The 20856-nt window shown below is 42.8% G+C and overlaps 1 protein-coding gene across 1 annotated transcript in view; it reads left to right on the top strand.

Moving 5' to 3' along the window:
* The first annotated feature begins 16340 nt into the window (after positions 1-16340).
* Positions 16341-20856, top strand: part of boc (BOC cell adhesion associated, oncogene regulated) — a 29164-nt gene continuing 24648 nt past the window's right edge. The window contains exon 1 of the mRNA XM_074622612.1: positions 16341-16831. The gene's annotated coding sequence lies outside the window, so the exon portion shown is untranslated. The remainder of the gene's footprint in view (positions 16832-20856) is intronic.

Genomic DNA, 20856 nt, shown 5'->3' with positions numbered 1-20856 from the left:
CCTGAACACCACCATGTCCCCCAACCCTTCTCCTGTTCCCCAACTCCTCTCTGACTTCATCCCCGAGGGCCTTAAGCCGCCGAGCATTTAACTCCTCCTCCCCCTTTTCTCTCTCTCTCTCCCCCTCCAGGCTACTCCGGAGAGGTTCTTTACAGCCCTGTCATCCCTGCCAGAGCAGTAAAAAACACATCTGGAATCGCACTTTACGTTCTACGCTCTCACCCCGTGTTTAAGAAGCCCACCCTCTTCTACCTCCCCCCCTTCATCCCTTTCCCTCACACACACTCGCTGCGAGGGCCACGCCGCAGGAAAAACACTCCCATAACGAGCTACAAACACTGAAATAACACTGTTACCCTAAGTGAGATGTTTCTAATGAGGGCTGGAGAGGAGCGTGACAGAGAGGCACACATTTTAGGGGGGAGGAAGGGGGTAGGAAGGACACCGTGAAACAAGACGCAGGCATGTTGGATTCGACTGTATTCATCCACCCACACAGGCTGAGGCCATTTTGGATTTTGGTCAAGCTTCGGCTTCCCTCCCTGTGTTCTTTCTTAAGAGGAGTTTGTTGTACGACCCCGTGTTCGCTCTCTTCGGCTTTTGTGTGAGAAAGTGTCTCCTGGTCTGAAGCGTGACTATATATACATTTAATAAGGGCCTGTGTGGTGTAGTAATGGGCGGTTGGGCTCGGCTATGGTACGGGGAGGAAATGTCAGCAACAGATAGAGAGCTAAGCGAGCGGAGAGAAAACAAATTGATTCCCTGAAATTGCCACCTCATCTGCTCTGATTGAGACTTGTGTGAAGAAACTTCGCTGCCGCGTTTTCAAGTGTGTTTGTGTTTCCGAGCTTTTGAACCACTTTACTATCTGTGTGAGAAAACGTCTGAGCTATTGTTCCTCTGTCTCAATTTTCCTGAACTGGCTCCAGATAATAAAGGCTCAAGAAATCCTCCGGCTGTTTTACTCTCCCTCTTTCTTTCTTTCGTTTTTTTTTTTACAGAGCAACTTAATCAGGATGAGAGAAAGACGGGAGGAAAGCGGGGAATGATTGAGAAGGGGAAAGAAATATAACTCCTCCTCTCTCGCATTTTCTGAAATGAACGTTTTTAGAAAATGAGAGGAATAACTCCACGAGAGAGAGATTGGGTTTCATTTGGAGCCAAGAACCGTTTTAACCAATACCATGTGCCACTTCTTCTTGGCTGGTTTGTGTGTATGTATGCATGTTCATCATGTGTGTGTGTGTGTGTGTGTGTTAGAGAGAGAGACGGAGGGTCAGGTTTCGGCGCTGAGGGGAGGCGCTCGGTGCTGTAAAGGAAAGAGAGCAGTGCTGCGGTAGGTAAATAGGGCCCTGACCCAGGCCTGCCAGTGGAACGCTCTCTTCTCCCTCTGCCAGAATCTTTTTTGTTTTGTTTTTGTGTTTTTTCTTCTTCTTCTTCTTCTTCTGTAAGACTTTGGGGGGGGGTGAGGGTGGAGTTTAGGTGGAGGAGGAATGTGTGTGTGTGTGTGTGTGTGTGTGTGTGTGTGTGTGTGTGTGTGTGTGTGTGTGTGGAGGTCGGGGCGGCTATTAACGAGCACCATCGTTTTTCTAATTAGTGCTTTGGGGAATATTTTCTTAAGGACTGTCGACCCTCCCTGCAGAGCTTTTTGGGAGAGAAATGCATGTGTGTGCGCACGTATGAGTGTGTGCATGTGTGTGTGCACGTAGGAGTGTGTGCATATGTGTACAGCATGTGTGTGTGTGTGTGTGTGTGTGAGCGTGTGCAAGTACGAGTACGAGTGTATTTCTGTGTGTGCATGTGTGTACAGTATGTGTGTGTGTTTTCTTTCTGCGGTTTCTCCTTTTTGTGCAGAAACTTTGCAGAAACTGACTTTATTTTCTCTTCGCTCAACTTATTCATGACTTTTATACATTTACACACACACCCTTGTCACATCCTAAAAGGTATGGATGGACACACACACACACACACGCCGTCACACACACTCCACACTCCCAGTTCATTAATTCGAGGGGTTTCAGATCGTCTTCCTGTAATCTCTGAACTCAAGAGCAAAGGAAATTTTCCTTTCTCTTTTCTTCCCTCTGAAAACTTTCTTTTCTCCTCTCTTCCCTCTTCTGCTGTTTCTTTTCAGCGAGTCTGCTGCTCTCGTCCTCGCTTTGATCCCCCCTCTTCTTCTTCTTCTTCTTCTTCTTCTTCTCCCCCCTCCACCCCTTCCACCCCTCCCAGGGCCTCTAGCCAGCTCACTGAAGCGGTTTCCTGAGTCTGCCCAGATTAATGAGTGTAGCTTAGTGTGTACGTATGTGTGCGACGGAGAAAGAATGCCTCAGTGTACCACAAATTGTGAGTGTGTGAGTTTGCATACTGTACAAGCCCTAGTGTGTGTGTGCGTGTGTGTGTATTTGATCCGCGGTTTCCAAACCAAACTTTATTTTGTGGATTTTTTTTTTTCCTGAGATCATCAAAGTAAGTGATTCCACAGAAGGCTGGCTTTCTTGTTACATCTGGGCCGGGTTTTTTTTCTTTTAAAGAATTCCCCGATCCCGAGGATGCCGGGATACGATTGCAATCAAGCGGCAGGCGTCTGCAAAAGAAGCCAAAAATGCTCCCAAACTGGCCTCTGTGACGCTCGTGTTAGCCGGGGCCAGTTTGCAGAGCCGAGGCTGAAAACTTCATTCACATACTGAGAGTGTGCGGAACAATCACAACACAACTGATTAGAATTCCTCCATGAAAACACAAAGTGCTAAAAATAATCCCCTGATTGGAGCCATGTGTTGAATTTGGGGCGGTGGGGGTAAGGTGGTGTGTGCGTGTGTGTGTTGTACTGCGGTGGGTCGTACAGAAAGGCAGGAGGCAGCAGAGGGTGGGATGAATCAAACCGGAGTGAAAAAACAGTTTGTCTTTTCTCTGAGCTCTGATAATAACGCCACGTGAGTCCCCGCTGCACAGCGTTTATTTACTCTCACAACTCACAGTGTACACACTTTCACTCTCTCTCACACACACACACACACACACACAGACACACGTACACACACACACACACACACACACACTCTTGTCATCAGCACTGCAGACAAACACACACATACACACAGACGCCTTCCAGCAGACTTACAAATATGGACATAAACATGTAATCACAACCATGCATGGTCCAGCTTCTCACTCCTCTCCTCTCCGACACACACACACACACACACACACACACACACAGATGGGAGGAGGAGGAGTGATGGAGACGAGGAGGGCTCGTAATGGCCAGGTGGTTTTAGTTAGGATGTATTCCACCTGAGAGCATACATTATGAAATAATAGAAAAAAGACAGAATGAATTAGTTTTCTTGGCCAAGTAAGTTTCCAAGATATTCAACTTGGGTGGTTCTGTGTTACAGTAAAGTGACATCAAATTGTGGTAGACAGCAAAGTCTAGAGTAGAGATTCAGGCAAAAAAGCTCTTTTTGTGATACAGAAGTACTCTGAGAGAAGTTTTTAAAGCTTTTAAAGGGTTATTCCAGTATTTCACTTCCATAAATTTGGGGGGGAATTTATAAAAAAGGTTAAAATCGAAGCAGTAGAGGCCAAGATATCTTGACTTTTGGTCTCTAGTGTGGGTCAAGCTCTGAAAACATTGGATCCTACACTTCCCATGATGCAACCTGGTGTCTTTTATCAGACGTCTTTCAAATTCCACCTAGTTTGTAACGCTTTCTGTTAAAAATCAGTGTGGTCTTTAAGCCCAATCTGAGGTAACCCTGGTCACTATGACATCATCAGGGTTATTTGCTTCATCAACCAGTTGTCACTGAATAATAAATGTTTAAAGGACTTGAACATCTACATTTCCATGACAACTGGCCAAACTCTATCTGCTGATGAAGATCCAGCCCAGTCACATGAAAAGGCGTGTGAATGACACGATAATGCGCAAGGCAAAAGCGTGCAATAAAAACGTCGTTCTTGCTTTAGGCGTGTCATTTTTACGCCATGAAGTCTGCACTAACTGCAATGTAAATGCATCCACGTAAATATGCTATGGTCCAATAAACACTAGACTTTCAACCAACCGGTGTTCGAGACCGCTGTTTTGTTTTGTAAGCTAGGTTATGTTTGTGACCTGTTTTCCGTACTTATGTTACATTTTTCCGTGCATATTGCACTTAGTTTACGTAATTATTTTAAGGCTAACCATGAAGTTTTTTTCCTACACCAAAGTGAGTGGTTTTGTTGCCCCCTGCTGGTAGTGCACCTTCATATACGCGTGTAATATTCACACCGCGGCGAGGCAAAATGTGACACTGACACGCAATCTTCTGGTGGACAGGCAGGTCTATTACATGCTTTGATGTGTACTCTTTGCGTGATCTCAGGTTGGAAGATGTGATGTGATCGAAAGCTCCAGAACAGCTACAGTCGTGAAAATATTTGTCACCCTTTTTTTTTATTTGTTGCTCCATCACATACAATGGAACATTTTCTGTCACAAAATTAACCTTGTGGTGAGATGATTTTGTCAACTGCTGTTTCCAAGGTCAAAAATGAGCCTTGAACTTCACTTATTTCCCTCTTAGGACAAATAATTTACTGATTTATAAAGTTGCTTAACAAGAATATAGATAAAAAATAGTATTCAAGAGGTTAAAGAATAAACCAAGAGGCAGTAAAACTACAAGAAATGTACCCATGGAGTGAATGGATGGTTGTGTGACTGTGTGTAAGACTGAAGTACATTTTAAATTCATTCATTCTTTCACTCTGGACCTCTCGTTAACTCATGTGTTGACTCATAAAGCCTCCATTGTGGGAGCCACCATCGGCCCCTTATCTCTTTGTCATAACTGAGGTGGCTGCCATGGCAACAGAGAGGAAACACTGTGTCACATCTGCTCTGAATGTGAGGGCATCTCTGGAGACTATAAATCAGGCACATCCACATGGATAATTGAATTAAAGGGGATGAAGATATTGTAGATTATTGCACTTGTTGTCAATCAGGATCTGTGAGTAGTGTGACTGGTTCCTTTAGCTGTCGATCATCATGAACAAACAGAGGCTCCACAGCCCGGAGGAAAGTGGGCGGGATATCCTCTGGGAGCGTGTGGTTGGACAGCGGGCTAGGAGGCAGTGTCTGCTTATTTGATAAGAAGTCGTCCGTCAGGAAGGAAAATAAACAGCCGAGCGTGCTGCTACTGCAGAGCCGGAGGAAGAGCTGTTACTAGAGCACAACACAATATTTACACTGCTGGACACACATCCACATAGAGACACACTCACGCTCGCCGCCAGCACATATACCTGCACACATGTAGGGGCGAGCAAACGTTGAGACGAGTGTACATATACACAATCACAGAGGGGAAACAGGTGCTGGGGGGTGAAAACAGTATTTAAAAACATAATCTTAGTTGCACAAACAATAGAGATTGTGGAGATGCATATGTGTAATTGAGTATGCATGTGTGGGCCTACATTTAGCGTAGGAAAGAGTACTGAAATGTCATATTCAAGTGCAATTATTATTATGTTATTTATGTTTTAGTTAAGTAAAAGTAGTAAAAGTGTAAAAAAAAAATGTAGGTCACTTTAAATGTACTTACAATAAACACAACGGTGTAGTTCTTAAAGTACTAATGGAGAGTTAAAATCACTAGTTCCCAGAAGCTACTGTAAAAATCTAGTTCTGCTTTTCAGTGGTTTAATTTCTCACCTTGCTGTAGTGATGTAGATGTGTACCCCAGGGAGTGTACACTGTGACATCAGTGTTCTGTGTGCTACAGGTGCAACAGACTTAAAACGTTCAACCAGAGATGGTTGTTATGCACTGATTGTTTTTCAGATTTTAGCCTGGTAGGAAGTTACTCTTTAAACAGCAACAAAGATGGCCAAACATTTGGGGGTTTTGGACTGTTGGTTTGACAAAAGTTGAGAAAGACAGCTAAACCACATTGTGCATATTAAGCGTGATTTATGCCTGATTTGTGTCCACATGGAGTGACGTCACAGATCCCAGCGTTTCCTCGTCACGATTCCACGTCAGCTCATGTTCGTGTGACCGTCCATGCAGAAAGCATAACCAGAGCGTTACTCTTCTGTATTACAAAATAATAAAGATATAGCAAATATGAACTTCAAAAGACTATTTTTTTACTCAGTCTGACAAAACAAGCAATTGGAAGACCTCAACTTGGGCTCTGCGAAAGGTGATGTGAATTTTCCACTATTTCTTTACATTTAGTAGACTAAACTATTTGCCAATTAATTGAAAAAGTATTGACAAGTGAATCTATAATCAAAATATTCATTGGTTGCAGCCCTAGACAGGTGGGACCCTGATCAACAAGTGCCAAAAGTGTTGATTCACTCCTACTGGTATTTCTGAATATATAATTGGAGGTTTTGTTGTACTGTGTACCTTTGTAAGGTGTTCATGTTATTGTGTCCACCCTGCTGTGCTCATATTCAGTCTGTGTGTGTGTGTGTGTGTGAGAGCATCTCGAGTACTTGTTTGTTTAGATAAGGAAGGAGGGGAGAGCCGAGGGACCATGAGAGTCCTGACCTCCTGGCTCTGAGCCCCGCCCTCTGGCTGTGACTGACAGATAGCATCAGTTCAGCTCCTTATCAGTTCCCTGCCCTCTGATCTGGGATCTGCCTCCCAGCACTGCAGCGAGGAGGAGGAGGAGGAGGAGGAGGAGGAGGAGGAAGGGTGGGAGGAGGCGGGTGATGAGGGGGGACATGCCAAGGCAAGAGGGCACACAAGACACACAGTTATGCACATATATGGACTGGTAGAGTTGCTCTGTTTTTTTTTTTTTAATCTATATGACTATTTATGTCCAACATATGTGACACAATAAATGAGTAAGGACAGAGAAACAACACAGTCTAGTTTATGTTTAACCAAAGAACCAAGGCGGCTTTATGACATGAATTCTTTCTCCTTTACTTTCTCCTTCTTTCCCCACAGAATTAGTCATAATGAGAGTTACTGCCAGTGGACGCCTTGTATAGTGTGTGTGGGTATGTGTGTGTGTGTGTTGCTCTTGGATAGTAGGCCGTTCTGTGTTTGCGGCCTGTGTTTGGGAGTCTCTGTAAGTCATTTGGTGTGTTTTTTGGAGGGGGTGAGATCATGCTTCGCTGCTGACGCTGAACATAAAGAGTCATTGAGTGGAGTGTGGACCATAGGCCAAGTCTGGAGGTACAGGGGAAACAGGGATCTGTGTATGCACATACACACACACACACACACACACACACACACACACACACACACACACTTTCTCTCCCAGGGCAGCGAGTGTAGAGGGCTCCCGAGGGCCAGGGGGACTATCGTTTTCCCCGTTAATTATGACCGTCTGGCAGGCTGGAGAGCAGGAAGTCAGAGAGGGAGAGATGGAAAGAGGGAGTAGATAGATGATAGGAGGGAGAGGGTGGAGGGGGGGGGGGTGAGTGAAAAAGCGAGTCAAAATAAGGGAGGAGAAGGCGAAAGCCAAGATGGATGATGGGAGGAAAAGAGGGAAAACTATGAAAGGGGAGTCCAAGAAAGGATGGGGGAGTGATGGAGAGACAGATCCAAATAAAACCATATGCAGGGAGGGTTTGGATGATAAAACCAGGTGCTTGATAAAAGGTGGAATGTCAAATCTTTTTTTTTTCATTAAAGCCACGTCAGGTTTTTTGAATGTTTTCTCTCCCCTCCGCCGCTCCGTCTCCTGGCGTTCACTCCCGGACTTCTGATATACAACTTACACTCCTCGACCTCGGCTTTCGTTCAACCTTTTGACCCTTTCAGCAACACCAGCTTGTGCCTATAACTTAACTTTACTAGCCAACCTTTTGTACCGTCCACCTCCTCTGATGGGTCGTTCTTCATCTGACTCCCCCTGAGAGCAAAGACAAGAAGAATGCAGATGTAGCTACGCAGCAGACTGTATGCACAGATATTAATGTTTGTTGTTTAAAAAGTGAATCGCTGTAAGGGCCAAGCAGTTATGTGAGCTGAGCCGAGCTGAGCGGGTCCTGGATTTAACTGGCTCCAGGTCCAATTAGGACAGACTGCCGCATCTGGACACAGTTAGAGTAACAGTCAAAACTCACACTTTGCTCCAATAGGGATATAAAGTCACAACTTTTTCGACTACAGGCCAGTTAAGCTTCATACCACAAAGAGCAGAGAGCATTTACAGCTCGGCAGCAGTCATAACATGGCTTCAGATAAAAACCTGAAAGAGGAGAAGGCAGCATGAGATGGAGTGAGGCTGGCGTGCTGCTGTCAGATTGTGTCAATAAGAGGATTTTTTCCATGTTGCAACATACTAGTTATGTTTGAGGCTTTTGCTGAGGGCAAACAATTACTGGAAAAATTGCAAGATCTCTAAACTAACAATGCTCTGAGTTTTGCCTTCAAGATATGTTCTCTATACTCGTGGAAAAAACACACATTGATCACGGAAAGGTTGGATTGTTTTTATGTATATAACTTTTTATGTGGAAACAGGATTTTCTAGCATATTTTTTGTTGTTGTAATAGAAAAATCTAAATTCAGTGTTTCTCAGGCAGCCAATAAAAGCTCAGATTTGAAACACACAAAATGTAAAAAAGACTTTCTACAGAGGAAATTATCTTTTTTTTATCATTTGGACAGAGCCAGGCTAGCTGTTTAACCCTGTTTCCATTCCTTATGCTTTCCGTAGCTTCATATTTAACATACAAATATGAGTGGTATCAATCTTCTTATCTAATGCAAATAAGCATATTTCACATAATGGTGAACTATACCTTTAAACTGAGCCTTAACAACTTATATCAACAGTGACCACAAGTTACAACTAGAAGTGCACTCGGAGAGCGCAGACCTCCGCCAAGGTAGGTTTCATGTACGTTGCAGTACAGTACAACACAGTAACTTAGATGGTGGTGGAGAAGCAGACATGAGTACCAGCACGGAAGCTAAGCCATGTACTGCTGTGTGCACGTTAGTTCAGATCCGAAAGTCACACAATAACACAACCAAACTAACCAATCGATGCAGAGGTAGACCAGCAACTCCCGTGTTCTGCAAGTTAAAATGACTGTTTTTGTGAATGGAGTCTGGTCTGGTAGCTTGCTTTGAAGAGAGCGATACAATGGCTTCGGTTCCCTGTTGGAAAGGGTTGTCTGATGGCGAGGTAAAGCGGTGAAAATATTCTAAATATAGCATATACATAAACTCATAGTGATTTTTTTTAAGTGGCTAAAATAATTTTTTATGCTGCTCTGGTCGTATAGAACAGAACGCAGATGGACCTGCCCTTTAACACTAGCCACCATCAGCTACTGGTCATACCAGACCAAGTGAGGCAGCAGCTTTTGGCCCAGACCCAATTAGTTGATCAGTTCATGGAAAACACCTTCTGCTTCACACCACCTTCCTCCTGATTGTCTGCTAGCCAATCTGTAAGTTGTGCATGATTGCAAACGTTCACCTTTAATTCACATTTTCACACTTTTTGCATATGAAATAAATGGATCCCCCTTTTTTTGCATCTGAAGAACCTCTTCTAGTTTTCATCAGAGAGCGGGCCTTTTTAATAATGACGTTTTAAATCAATATCAGGCTTCGTCAGAGTCTTCTGCACCAGATTTCTTAGTGAGGTAGCAAAGACGCCAAATGGAAATCGCTCAAAGACGAGAATGAATATTGGATCAGAAGCTTTTTGCACTGTGGAAAACAGCTAACGGATAGAACAGGATCCAAAGAGAAATGGAAAGTTACAGATTTCAGCTTCAAGCTGTGCCGATGACCCGCGCTGACATACTGGATAGACATCAAGTTGCAAAATATCTGGAACAAACAAGTAAACACAGTAAATAAAATAAATCAGATGAATGTCAACAAACAGATGCCATCACTGCTGCACAATAGAAAACAGTTGCAGTAAATTGCATCCCGGAGTCTCAGTGGAGATATGAGGCGGCCTCTCTGCAGAAAAACAACATCTAATCAGAGCAGTCACACAGCACATTCCACATCATGACACACAGTAACTCAGCCTGAGGTCTGACCCCACCTGAGCCTGCTGGATCTCTGTCTCAACAGCACAATCACACTGGAATGAGAACCAATAACAGCCAATTACCCTCCATATCCCTCCAACACACTCACACACACACGGAAAGCTTTACATCAGTAAGAATGGAAAAGAACAATAAAATCTCCGGATATGAAAAACTCCCGAGGCAACGACGCACAGTTAAACTACAAGATCCTCTCTCTTCGTGTGTGTGTCTGTGTGTGTGTGTGCACATCTGAGAGAAAAAGATGCCATAAATCTCCCCGAGTCGTACTGAGAGTTTTGATTGTGTGTCTAGATGTGAAGCCCAAAGGCACAGTTATCAACGTCTATCTGTATCTGTAAAACTGAGGCAAGCTACGAAATAGTGAAGAATGTTTATTACAGTAGCGTGCGGGTACTTTATTATATTCTTTATTGTACTTCATTACATTTATCTGATGGCTGTAGTTTCCAACGTGAATACTTTGCACAATCGAGATTTGTGCAAAAACTAAAAATGTGATGTATTATTAGAGGTTTTACGACCTTTTTAAAGAATCTCTTCGTTAAAGAACTAATTGTACATTTCTAGTACAAACTCAGTAACTACTTGTTAGCTTTGTAGTGCGATGCTTTATTTGACTTAGGGGGGGCACAAAAACGGTAAGAATTATAGGTGAAAACATTTTTATTAACATATCATTTAGGGCTGTTAAAGTTAACGCGATAATAATGGGTTAGAGTTAGCTAGAATGAAGATACTGGCATCATATGAAACTTGAAAACCAACTACCAACCATGTCATACCAGCTTGTTGAGAGGAGGCTAAATAACGCTCCAAACTTACGCTAACTTTTGGCGAGGAAAAACTGGCATGGCCATTTTCAAATAGTTCCCTTGACCTCTGATCTCAAGATATGTGAATGAAAATGGGTTCTATGGGTACCAACGAGTCTCCCCTTTACAGACATAACCACTTTATGATAATCACATGCACTTTGGGGCAAGTCATAGTCAAGTCAGCCCACTGACACACTGACAGCTGTTGTTGCCTGTCGGGCTGCAGTTTGCCATGTTATGATTTGAGCATATTTATTTATGTTAAATGCAGTACCTGTGAGGGTTTCTGGACAATATTTGTCATTGTTTTGTGTTGTTAATTGATTTCCAATAATAAATGTATACATATATTTGCATAAGGCAAGCATATTTGCCCACTCCCATGTTGATAAGAGCATTAAATACTTGACAAATCTCCCTTTAAGGTACATTTTGAACAGATAAAAAATATACGATTAATCACGATTAACTATGGACAACATTTATGGGAAAAATGCTTATTCGCTTTCTTGCTAATAGTTTGGTAACTAAGGAAATAAAATCTGCCTACCACCATTCCTAAAGCTCACTGATAGACATGTTATTTGTTTTTTGTTTATTCCGTACAAAAGTACCTTTGGACAGAGCCAGGCTAGCCGTATCTCCAATTTCCAGTCTATGCTAAGTGAAGCTAACAGCTGTAGCTTCATATTTACCATACAGATATGAGAGTGGTATAAATCTTCTCATCTAACTCTCAACAAGAAAGCAAATTTACCATTCCTCTTAGGGTTGAGAAAAATCTCCTACTTCTTATGCAAAACTAACTGTTTTGATTATTTAAATTTTTTTACAAAGCTGAAAACAGGGCTGCTTTTCTTAGCTCATAAAAAGTTAATGTTATGGAGATGTTTTCACAGGACAGGGACAATTTGAGAATCTCAAGCGCAACGTCTCTGTCTACAGACTTCACTGTAGACAGTTGTCGTAGTTCTACTTTCTATAGCTAAAATTAAACACACCTTATGTAGCTCCAGATGCTCAACACTTAAAATGATCTGAGATCTGTGCGTCTACGGAAATACAGTAAATTCCATATTTTGTTTACATGACGAAAGGTTTTTTTTCAATTTCAAATGAATTGGTACCATTTGGAATGCAGGACCGATGTTTTTACTCTTTCTTAAGTAAAGGATTTGTGTGCTTTCTCCTCTGCTGGATTTCAGATAAATCATGCGCATGAAGCTGCAGTTCAGAGGTCATAAAACGCCATCCTTCAGTTCTCATGAAGACAGTTTCCCATGAACTCCTTCTGTGAGTTATTTTTTAATTTAGGAGCACCGAAAAGAAAGATAAAAGAAGAGGAAGCTGTGGAAAAAGCAGCCGACTCCCGGTTTGAATCCCTCGTTGGACAGCTCTGACATGTGCTCTGCCGTTTGAGGGTTTATTTTTAAGTGTATATCCTGAGAAAACATCAGGAAGGAGAAATCCTGCCACTGTGCTGTTGACTCAACCGCCCATCATGCTTCATTGAATCCTTTATTCAGATACTGTAATGGTGTTATGTGTCGTGGAGAGGAAGGCCTTCACTGGGCTGCTGTAGCAACACCTGTTGTTTGAATGTCTGGGTTATTGTAATGATTTGAACCATGACTGAGGGTGTTTATGCAGCGACCAGCAGCACGTTGCTCCAGTCAGCGGAGACGAACCCTGAAACTCCCACAGAGATTTAGGTTGTTGTTGTTTTCACTGAAAAAAAATCAGTTTGTCACTTGAAAGAAAAGAGTCTTGATTGCTTTCAGTGTTATCTTAATACATTATAGTCTTTACTGGCTGTGAGGTGAGGACACCATAGCATTAGTACACTGTAAAAAATAGGGGATAAATTTCACAGTCGCAGCGATCTTGCAGGTTTATGTCACGCTGTTTGAGATAGGTCTGATAAAGTCTTGGTCGCAATCTGTGTAAGATTGTATGGGAGAATGCAGCGAAGGCCCGGTGAAACGTAGTATGATGCACAAAAACATAGCAAGTAGAGACACGTCATCAACCCGCATCATCCTTCTGCACCGCTGTCATGTTCTGAAATGCAGCAAAACAAAAAAACAAGCTTTAGCCAATAAGCACTGGCATTGTTGTTGTTTTTTTACGTAATTTAAATGGCGTTCACAGTGGGGTTTACAAGATCATGTCGGCCATTCTGCATCATTTCATGTCAGCAGCAGCATACAGCGTGTATTAATATGGCCGATTTAAGGTGTCAATATGCATGCTTGTCTGATGCTTGTCCCTTCGTTCCCTGGTTTTAAAGATTGTCCAAAAGCGTGTGTTATTATCCGCTTTTTTAAACAATTATCACATCTCACTTCTGTGTATGACACCTGGCTTTTCACCCCACCTTCGAGTGCCTCCAGTGTTGTACAAACTGCTTCATTTTGAGCATACCGACACCTTTATCTGGCTCTAGTCTTTTGTCTCTAAAGCTCTTAACATGGCCCTCGTTCGACGCATACCACAGAATCCAGTGTATAAGGGCCTTCAAGCTCAGCTGAAGCTAATAAGAGACTCCAGCAGTCTGAGATATTCAAATTAAGTGGCGGGGAAATACTTTTCAAGATGGACTTTTGTACAAAAAAGACTGAAACATTGGTGGATACCCACTTGCATCGATGGCGAGACGATGCAATACGATCCAGGAGGTCCAGTTTGAGATATCCGTGAGATATCACACTATGAGACAGGATTTTATGTCATGGCGACAATCATTTTATCCTCTGTTGGGACGATTGCCAGGTAAAACACTTGCACGTATTTCATTGGCCAATACAGCACCTTGCTGGATGACATTGCGTTGTGGCAAGTTGAGCCAGTTTCAGCTCCTTGGTGCATCCGCATCTCCACTGTAGGGATGTCTCAGTGAGGACATTTTCTCACTGGTTAATAAACTCGTGACAACACCGGTGTTACAGATTACACTGGACATTTTACAAAATAGATGACGCTCAATATATCTGTAGCTTACTCCACTAATGCAGTGGCCCCATTGAAATGAATGAGGGAGTTGCATTTTTACATTGAAGTCTCACTAGGGAGGGATCACTTCTTGGCTAATATGGACAGGATGAATGATTACAGTGATGTATAACCCTTTCAATGTACATATAAAAATCTGAAAATATTGTTTAATATTTCTTCTTGGCAACTGTAGATAAACGACACGTCCAAAAATAATCAATAGAGTACAAGATTCCTCTTCAGTCTTTGCTTTTATGAACATGAGAGCAAAAGTGTGCTGATTTAGTACTACTATGCGCCACAAAGCACGAGTGTGTGTGTGTGATTCAATCTGGTTTTGTCACACTGAGGAAGTGACACAGCTGCTAAGGTCAGCAGGATACAGAGAGGGACGGAGAGAGCGGGTCGTTGTCATGGCGCCCAGCTAAATAATGGAATGAGGAGGTCGTAGAGGAGGCAGCATCGCACAGTTGAAACCCTTGAGGAAAAATCACCTCATACTCTACACACACTCTCACTGATGAACAATGATGAGACACACTGGACGAGTTCACACCTGACAGCCAACACCCAAAACTCACCCCGCGCTCTCACTCAATCTAACTCTTCTTTGTTGGTAAAAAAAACGCACAAATCACGCCACACAGCGCTGACACCCCCCCGTCTCTCCTTCTCGCTCTCCATTACTTTCATAACAACATTTATAATCATCTACATGACAATCTGTGTGGGGCTCTATAGCGAGGCTCGGGGGTGACAAGGGGTTAGCGCTGAAGGGAAGCGGTGCATGCTGGGATTGCGGCCTGCTGAGAGAGTGGCATTCTGGGAGGCGGTGTCCTGCGGGCAGGGCCTCTGGGGGATGCAGTATGGTTAATAGGCCTTTCATGGCCGCCCCACAAAGCCTTTTGTCCCGAGCTAATTCATCCAGCCCTGCGTGGAGAGATGGAGGGGGGAGGGGCACCATGGAGGTTTTTTTGGGGTTGGGAGTCCCCGTTTTTTCCCCTCTCTACTCTGCAGCACGGTGCAGGGTGGCGCTAGTGTGTGAGGGAGCCTACAAACAGAGCTCCGCTCGGTAGCAACAACACCAAAACATTGGCAGAGCTTGCTGGCAAACGGCAGCACAACACTGGAAAACACCCACGATTAATGACTCCTTGAAAACATCTTGAAGCTGGAACTTCCTGCTGGGTATGACGTACAAAGGGATGTGGATATTCTTGGGTTTTTAATTAATTGAAAAAGCTGAATAAATGTCCACACCTGAACAAGAGCAGCAGGTGTCATAAAATGCCTCAACTTTGGCGGTGAATGGAGCCCTGCTGGGTTGCAATAACTAGGGTGACCAGATCCCAACAAACCAAATGTGGGACAAAGAGTATGTTTGTGTGGGACAATGTGGGACACGTTACCAAGGCTAAGTGGTAGTCTACATTTTTGATATAACATCTATCTAAGTTAAATAATGAACATTTCTATTCTGCACCTTATCTTGTAACATCTCTATGCTTTACCGGATTGCATCCATAGATCAGCACATCTCTTTTTGAGCTGCACGTTTCTTGTGAGACTCACATGAACTGTGTCGCTTCATGTCATATTCCCCCCGTGTGAAATGGAAAAATAACACTTCATTTCACAAAAAACTCTGAGAATCGCCATCCACCAGCTTATAAATAGTTATAAGTAGTTTCACAATCTTTGTTGTAGCTGCTCTTCCTTTTCTTTGTGGTAGTTTCCAGGGGTAGTAGAGGGATTTAGCATAAACCTGCATAGCTTGCGACTTTGCCGTGACATGTTAACCTGCACTTGAACCACATATGCGCAGTTTGACAGCAAACACAGCACCGTGATGACAGCCTTCCCTGCTTTCTTCATAGCCATTGCTTAAAAGCCAAGATTTTAAAAGTGCAGTTGTTTCACTTTTGAAAACTAGAGCCAACGAAAATGTGGGATATCGACTCAATATGTGGGACGTGGGACAAAAAGAGCTGTGCAGTCCCTCGTAAAGTGGGACACCTGGTCACCCTATAGCCCCTCAGGTACATACATCATGGTGGGAGTTCCTGCGTTCACAGAGGCGAGACGCCACCGTCAGACTCCCCCTATCAAAACCCTGTGATCTGCAGGAATAGCCAGCTATTAATGAACTGGACGGGAACGGGCGATTCAAAGTGTGCTGATTGAAGTGAAGAATTCCAGAGAGCGTGCACAGGGGGGGGGGATCGAGCTGTGATCACTGTGCTATGAGAGTGTGTGTGTGCGTGTGTGTGTGTGTGTTGCACAGTCCTGACTGGGCCCTGTCCAGTTCACAACAACACAACACAGCACAGCTGCACTGGAGGGCCTGCAGGCCTCAATGGATGGGGGTCAATACAGACTCTGTGGGGACTAACGCATACCAAATCAGGGGGAACAGAGCAAGAGGAGGGGGAGGGGGCGCACTTTTCTCTTCCAGGACACCGTAGTTCTTAAGAAATTAACTTTCTATGAGTTGTTTTATTCTAAAACATGCTATATGTGCTTTATAATAGTGATCCAGGTTCTAGTTTTACGCACAGCCCTCTGTAAAGTCCTCATGTGTTGTGTGTAAAGCTCTGTAGTGTAGGAGAAACGGTGGTGCAGTAAAACAGCTCTGGGATTTTTTTGGGAGCCAGTCCTCTATTGTTCAGATCCCTCCTCCTGCTTGGGAAGTGGGAGGACCCGAAAAGGCGTCGCAAAAGGGAGAATTGTTTGAGAGCTCAGTCATCCAAAAACGAGCCTTTCAATGTGAGAACTTGGGGAGCCGAAGAAAATGTCGGTGGCATCGCAGTAAATTACCAAAAAAGCAAAAGCAGCGAGGCTTTTAGAGAGGGAAAGAGAAGTAAAAGAACTGTTGCGTTTATTCTGGGACTAAAACTCAACACAGAAGAGACGCGAAGAGAAGATCTGCACGCGTGAGCACCAAATAGAGCAGTTTTGGGTAAGTTTTACTCCTTCATGCGGTCCATGTTGTTGCGGTGTTGCGCTTTGTATCAACATGTTTTACATTGTTAAACATAAAAGTAGCAGTTTTCGTTGCGAGTTTGCAGCTGAACGGAACGGAACGTCTTTAACCAACTCATGTGTTACTTTGTTTCTAGAGAATTCTGGAATTTAGAACTAAGCTACTTCATGCTGGCGACTACTTTAATAGCAACATTTGTTTTTGTTTTTTTAGCTTATCTTTACGCATAAACTTTGCTACAAGCTTTCTGTGTCACACATATCCTTTATTTGGATGAAAGTGTGCTTTTTGTCTCGGTTTTAGTGCTTCTTTTAATAAAGAAACGTTAACTTTGCTTTCGGACTTAGCCTGTTGTTGATTGGTTGAAGCTCTTTGCGTCCATAGTTTCCCAAACTTTTCCTTCATTATCCGCCGACTTTTAAAGTGCAATACATGTATGTGGAGTGGATTCAGCTTTGTGTGACACGTTGCAGAAATTCATAGCTGTTTTTTTTTTTAGACATGCTGTGTTTTTTTTAGTAAAAAATGTGTGTTGCGTTTTTGCAGGCCGCAGCCTATAGTGGCTCCCATAGGGTAACAGAAAACAGACATGGAGAGCCCTGCCAGATCTACCCCCATATTATCATCAGCAGTGTAGTAGGGGTATGCTGGGAAACAGAGGCAGAAGCTACATAAATGAATTGTTCACAGAAAAGCAGCATGTTATAAATATTTATGAATGAATGAATGAAAGACTTTATTTCGAACATCAAAATAAATAAAAACAGATACAAAATAATAACAAACAAAACAAAGAGTAATAGTGTCCGAAAAGGATTAGGTAGAAGTAAAACTTATATTTCCCTTTCTCACTTCTCCTAATAACTCATATATCATAGAATGATAATATAATATATAAACTATCCCAAGTTTATTTACAACCCACATATCCACCCGGAGTTAAAAAGTAGATATAAACCAACCCTTATCACAACTCTTCCTCAACCATATACCTCCCAAAAACATCTTTTTTGTATAGCTTTTTAAAGTGATTCATATTTGTGCTCTGCTTCAACCCATCACCTAACCCATTCCACCAATCCACCCCACAGACTGAAATTTATCACCCTGAAAAACTTTATTTTGAAAATACATCCTGTTAATGCACAAATTGGGTATTGTTGGCATTGAGAAAACCATAACAAAGCTACCTGAGTGCATTTCTTTAGTGCATCTCCCCCTTAAACCAAACCCTGGTGTCAGAATAACCTAATTTAAAGTCTCCTATAAAGTGACAGCTGCTCAGTGCAGCCAGGAATGCAGCATCCATGCCTGAGAGTCTCTCCTGATATCATCCTCTCATCCAGGTTTGATTTAATGAGAAAATGTTTGTGTTAATCCCAGGGGCTGCTAATGAGTGTTTGGCCCGGGGTGTCAGTCACCGTGGGGTTCTGGTAGAAAGGCAGAGGAAGGGGGTTATACACGGACAACATAGAGGAAGGCCTGCAGGAACAGCCGCAGGGGCTCAAGTTTCCAACCCCAGGTGTCGTTTTGTTATTTGGCTTACATTTAGCCTCCGCTGCTGCCTCGCATGGAGGAACCCTCAGTGACAGACATGGCATCAGACAAGAGGGCCCGATTGTTCCCCGCTGAATCAATGTCACTTGGATTAAAAGTCGAAACGAATGGCCTGGCCTCCTCCAATTAGGCGCACAGCTTATGAGGGAATTAATTGGTCTCAGTAAAAAAAGGAGCCTCTTGTTGTTTGGTAGCAGGGATTGTCGTTGTTGTTGTTGATCATCTCTGGCAGACCGGTGGATCAAAGTTGGACTAATTGATTTCCAGTCTGATTATCTGCCTGTTTCTCACACTGTTTTGGCCCCTTTGATTACTTATGTGGAACCTGGAAAACCCCAATTATAGGAGTTCATAATCAATCTTGCAAATATTACAGAATATTTCAATGTCATGCAGCTATTGTAAGTTTTAACTGTGATATATTAAATCCTGCAATCATACTAGGGGATTAAACAATAAAGACTATAGTAAAATAGACCCAGTTCATTACTGAATACAACAGGCACGCTTTAAATCCCTGTAGGAGTTTCATAATATGTTTTTTATTGAGGATAGTGAATGAAAAGCTTTCAGGGTGTAGTTCATGCTCAAAACGACGACTGCTCGGAAGTACAGTAGTTTTCCTTTAATACACAAATGCAACAGAAAGTTAATCTGCAACTATCTTGATAATCTATTAATCCTTTTAAGTCATTTTTTTTAGCATATTCGCTAAACCTCTAGCTTCTCGAATGTAAGGATTCATGCTTTTCTTTATCTTTTTTGACTGTAACCTGAATATCTTTGGATTTTTGGCTATTGCTCGGACCAAATAAGCAATGTGAAGATGTCCCCTTGGGCTCTGAGAAATGGAGATATCGGCAGACTAATTGATGAAATTAGAGCTGCAACGATAAGTCGACTACCCGATTAGTCCATCGACAGAACAAATAATCACCAACCTTTTTTATAATCGATTAATCGTTAATGCAATTTTCCATGCAGAAATGTCAGAAAATGCTGTTTTCAGCCTCTCAAATATGGAGAGTACCTGCTTTTCTTTGTTTTATATCATATTAAAGTGAATATATTTGGGTTTTGGGCTGATAAAACAAGACATTTAAAGACAGAGGAACCGGGATGGACATTTTTCACAATTTTCTGACATTTTGTAGACCAAACGGTTACAGTCCTACTACAGTGACGTAGACTCAAATCTGTTATTGAATACCACAGGCACACGTCAAGTCCCTATAGGAGTATTATAATATCATGTGTCTTCTATACTGGACATTGTGATGAATGAAACGCTTTCAGGCTGCAGTCTCAGGCCAAAACAACAAAGCTATTGCCCGGAAGTAGAAAAAAACTGCTAAAATCCTGCACATTGTTGATTTTTGGGACTGAAAACGTGCATACCTTTAGGCGAAAGAGGACAGGAAACTAACGTTATTGTCTTTTGGATACAGAGCCTGATATGTGTCAGAATTTAGGAGCCATTTTTTTTGTCTTACTGTTACCAGCTGGGCCTTTACAATGAAACCTGAAGTTATATGTGATTGATCTTGGTTACCTGCCAAACAGACATGTAGCGCTGAAGACAAAAGCTGCCAGTTTTCCACTATTTGTCCAGAAGCTGGTGGATAGTTTTTCATGCAGTCTATAGGAGCTGAGTTTTCACGTGTGTTGCAGCTTGTAAAGAAAAGTTACTGTGTGGATTTAGGTGTGCAGCCAATAGCAATAGAGTCTCTCACTCATATCTTAGTTTGGTTTCGACATTTACTCTGCCATATTGAACCGTGATGTGAGATATGAGTGCAAGGATAGGATTTAACTTGTTTGACTCTCGCCTGTTGTGTTTCTCACATCTGGATGCGAATCAAAGTCTTTAGATGGAGATGGATTTCAAGATGCATTTGGAGATTACAAACAGCCAGCGGTTCCATCAGGACTGCTGTTGCTGCTTCGTTCTCTCAGTGTGTTTGTGAGCCAAAGTTCCCGAGGTCTGACTGTGGCGCTGGAAAGCAGCATTGTTATTGTAGAGGGTGTAACATTGGCGTTAATTGACAAAGGAGAAAAAAACAACTCCTTCCTGAGGGCATGCTTTCATCTCTATGACAGCGGGTACACTCATGCAGTCATAACAGCCTGCAGGCACAAACTGAGGGCCTGTGCTGGGCCTGTGCTGCACATGTGTGTGTGTGTGTGTGTGTGTGAGTGAGTGATGGTTCCTGTCCAATCAGGATTATCTCTTTACACTGGAATGCATTGCTTGTCATTGCGGTCCTCAGCCGGCCTCACCTGCAAGGTTGTTTTGAGATTACTGCATTAGAAGAAAAGCGTTTATAATTTCAGCTGGGTTGATGTAATTTTCATAAACTAGCAAGAACACTCAACGCCAAATAAGGCTGCTTCATTTCCCAGAGCTGGACGTTATTGGCCTGTTGACATACGGTGCATTAGTC

The sequence above is a fragment of the Sebastes fasciatus genome, chromosome 21 (genome assembly GCF_043250625.1).
Source record: "Sebastes fasciatus isolate fSebFas1 chromosome 21, fSebFas1.pri, whole genome shotgun sequence".
NCBI lineage: Eukaryota > Metazoa > Chordata > Actinopteri > Perciformes > Sebastidae > Sebastes > Sebastes fasciatus.
The sequence above is the reverse complement of the archived record's forward strand: the minus strand, read 5'-3'. Positions and strand labels throughout refer to the sequence as shown.